The sequence below is a fragment of the Leuresthes tenuis genome, unplaced genomic scaffold (genome assembly GCF_036924035.1).
Source record: "Leuresthes tenuis unplaced genomic scaffold, fLeuTen1.0.hap1 SCAF_149, whole genome shotgun sequence".
NCBI lineage: Eukaryota > Metazoa > Chordata > Actinopteri > Atheriniformes > Atherinopsidae > Leuresthes > Leuresthes tenuis.
In genome coordinates this window covers 1-3880 of record NW_027325503.1, presented here as the reverse complement: position 1 = coordinate 3880, position 3880 = coordinate 1, and the positions used below count along the sequence as shown (strand labels likewise).

At 42.0% G+C, this 3880-nt stretch overlaps 1 non-coding gene across 1 annotated transcript; it reads left to right on the top strand.

Annotated features, from left to right (window-relative positions):
• Nucleotides 1-1034: 1034 nt before the first annotated feature.
• LOC140287569 (U5 spliceosomal RNA) lies at nt 1035-1148 on the top strand. The gene has a single exon (XR_011911712.1). It is a non-coding gene; the product is annotated as a U5 spliceosomal RNA (small nuclear RNA).
• The last annotated feature ends 2732 nt before the right edge of the window (nt 1149-3880 follow it).

Sequence of the window (3880 nt, the reverse complement as noted above, 5' to 3'; positions counted from 1 at the left end):
GTAAATAGTTTAAAACAATTAGCGTGTCTGGGTGATACAAATGGTTAATGTGGATTGGAGAGTCTGTCAGTCCTGAGACAGACATTTTACCATCACACTACTGACAAGCATTAAGCATGTCACACAGCCCAAACATATAACATTTCGGGACACACCACACAGTTAACAACCACAGTGAAGTGTCAAAGCCCAAACATGTAACATTCAACAGGACACTTACACAACACATTCAAATCAAACAGTCAGACAACATACAAGAACATATACCCCAGCCGGCATTGCTCCCTGCCTATTTTCCTACAGCTCACTATGTGTGCGCACACCTTTATTCACAAACTCTTCAACTTATACTCTTTTACCAAAGCTGCTACAGCTCGATTGGCCGAATACCCTTAGATCCTATTTCGGTGAATTTGACATCTGCCTTACATGTAACAGATTAGCGGTTTAGCAGTTTTAATTTAGTATGAGTGAAGGAATTCATTTTATAGCAAAATCCGAAATCGTGAAGAACTCATGAAAGTAAGCTTATTCTCGGATTCCTGAAACTTTAGATTTGCTCTTTCTTTTACTGCAAAGTACAACGTTGTTTTTTTTGTTTAAATCTTTCTAGACATGGTAAATATTAAGGACAAAGCAGTTTTCACATAGTTTGAGTGAAGGAATTCATTTTATAGATAAAATCCCAAGAGTCTGCTGAGAAAAGAGAGTGAATGCGAAGTAGACTTTAACACGGCTATGGGAGCGAGCCGAGTGTGGGCTAACCGGGAGAATTGCTTGAAAGAAACGCGACACCGAATGAGCGATCAGAACAAAGCCTCAATACGAGATTCTCGTGGTGTTTTTGTTGCTGCCTTGTCTTTTGCACAGAGTAAAAGACAAGGCAGCCATCGAATAGGGCCCGATTGTTCCTACTTGGTCAGCCGAGGAGCGGGGGGGGGGGGGGGCAAGCGTCTCAACCAAGCAAAGCTCACCATGGGGAAGGTTGCTATGCCAACTAGCCTGATGCCCTGCTCCCGCAGTGACGGATAATCGTACTCTGGTTTCTCTTCATAACGTACAAGTCTTTCGCCTTTTACTAAAGATTTCTGTGGAGAGCAGCACTAATGAGTTGTTTCTATTTTTGGCAGGCTTTACCTTTGCGGGTGAAGCCCTTTCTGTCTGTGCAAAAGAAATCTTGTTACTGTGCAGAGTGACTTCTCTGAGTAGAGTCGCCTTACTTGTTGCGACTGTGCCGATGTTCGAAGCTGGAGTGCAAAGTTGTTGCTTGAATGGTGCTTGCTGGAGCGTGCGGGAGTGCAAAGTTATACCATTTAAAAGGGCTGAAGAGTCCTCAGTGCAGCGGGTGGGCGACACTCTGGCCACCTTGAAAACCGAGGTTACATCCACTACCAGGGGCAGCCCAAGTTCTGCCGCAAGTGTGGTGAGCATGGGCACCTGGTTGAGGCTTGTACCAAGGTGTTATGTGGGAAGAGCAGAGAAATTGGGCAAACTTTTGGAGAGTGTCCAAATGGCAGGAAATGTAATCTCTGTGGAGAATTAAATCACCTCTTCAGAGATTGCCCTAAATCTTTTGCCAACAAATTAAAGACGGTAAAGCCACAGTCAAGCCAACAAAGAGAAGGACCAAAGGTGGCAGTTGGTGAACAAAGTGAAGAGGTTGACCCAATAAATTCAAACTTCCCGCCAAAAGCTTGGATTGGAAGTGAGGAGCAAAAAGGGGAGGGGCCTGTAGAGGCCTCACCACTCAGTGTTGAAGTCTGTGAGAATTCACAGGCAGAGGGTGGAGCTACGCTAAATGAGGAGGAAGAGCAGACAGGTGAGTCTAGTGAAGATACTCACCTCCCCGAAGGTCAACAGCCGAAGAGGACGGCATCTGAGCCTCTGATTCCCCAGTGGTATCAGAGAAGAGGGGAAGGGTTAGGTCCCTTTCAGACAGTTCTTCAGTGGAAGAACCTAGAGTCTTCCCCTCCGACTCACCAAATGAGGTCTCCTTTTTAACTTCAGCTCTGCAATCAACCCCCAGGGACTCAAAGTTAAATGCAACATTGCGTCAGAGGCCAACACCGAGAGTCCGAAAAGGAAATATAGATCATCCTACTCACTTTTCACCTAAAGAAATGAAGGAAGAGCTAGTTTCCCAAGAAATAACCTGTGTGTAATTTGTTTTGATAACTTAGAAAAACGAAAATGACATACTTATTTTCCTTTATGCTTTTAATGGTTCTCACCTTCTCAACACTAAATGTGAGAAGTGTGAAATCAAAGACAAGAGCCCAGAGTATTTTATCCTTCTTAGACTCCATAAAATCAGATGTGTTTTTAATACAAGAATGTGGACTACCTTTTTTAAAAAACCATAGACAATGGGAGGAAATGTGGCCCCATTTATCGATATGGAGTGGCTCAAATCAAAATAAAAATGATGGTGTGGCCATTCTAATTAAAAATCCGCATGTTCTGGTGAAAGGTAGCACAGTGGTGAGAGACGGACGGGCACTTTTAGCACACTTGAATTTTATGGGGCAAGACTTTAACCTCTTAAATATTTATGGTTTCAATGGAAAAAATGAAAGGTATGACCTTTTAGAAGATATACAGCTTTACATGCTAGGGCAAGTACCTTTAGTTGTAGGAGGGGATTTTAACTGTATCTTGAGCAGGAAAGATAGAAAAAGAGCAGGGGTAGATTTTAAAGTGGATAAGACTTCGATTTTACTTCAGGGCATATGCAGGGATTTTAAGCTTACTGACTGTTTTAAAACCATGCATCCCAGAGAGGAGGGCTTCACCTGGTTTAGTCATGATGGCACCAGAGCCTCTCGCATTGATTATTTCTTTACTAGAGATTGCCCACCCACTGATGTTAGATTAACCCCTGTTTTCTTTTCAGACCACCTTATGCTCTCCTGCACCCTTTCACCCCCTTCTGGTGTGACGGTAGGAAGTGGTCTGTGGAAACTCAACTGTTCCCTGTTGGAGGATGAAATCATAGTCAGTCAGTACAGGGAATGTTATAAAGAGTGGCAGACCCTTCAAGACCTCTACGAAACACATGCACAATGGTGGGAAATGGTGAAGGAAACGACCCAGACTTTTTTTAAACAGCAAGGTAAACGTAAAAAAAGGAAAGAGAATAGATTTATGATGGGACTACATAAACGCTTACAGCGCTACTTTAAACTAAATCAGTGTGGCATAGACTTTAAAGAAGAAATCAAAGATGTCAAAAAGGAAATGTCAGTTTTAGCAGAAATAAAGAGTAAAGGAATTTTTGTAAGAAGCAGGGAGCAGGAAATTGAGGAAGGTGAAAAAGAAAGAAAGTTATAAATAAAAAGGAGTGTATTCAAAATCTAAAAAGAGAAGATGGGTTTTTAACAAAATCCACACAAGAGATGATTGAAACTGTACATACCTTTTATAGTAACATGTACAAAGAGAAACCAGTGCCCTTGGAAACATCGGCAGAAATCTTAAAATTCGTTGACAAAACCGTAAAAGAGAATGCACACTTGACACAGAATTTTACTGCTTTAGAGTTAAAAAAATGCCTAACAGGTTTTAAGAGAAGTCGAGCTCCGGGTTTAGACGGGCTTCCTGCAGAATTCTATCTGACCTATTGGGACCTTTTATCATCAGACATTTTAGATGTTTTTAAAGATTTTGAAAAACTCGACCGACTGCCTGACAGTTTTAGAGTGGGAATAGTGACTCTACTTTATAAAAAAAATGATAAGACTGACCTAAAGAATTGGAGGCCCATCACACTTTTAAACTTTGACTGTAAACTTTTTAGCAAGGTTTTAGCGACACGGATGTCCTCTGTTTTAGAGGAGGTAATTCACCCAGACCAAGCTTGTGCCATCTCAGGGAGACAACT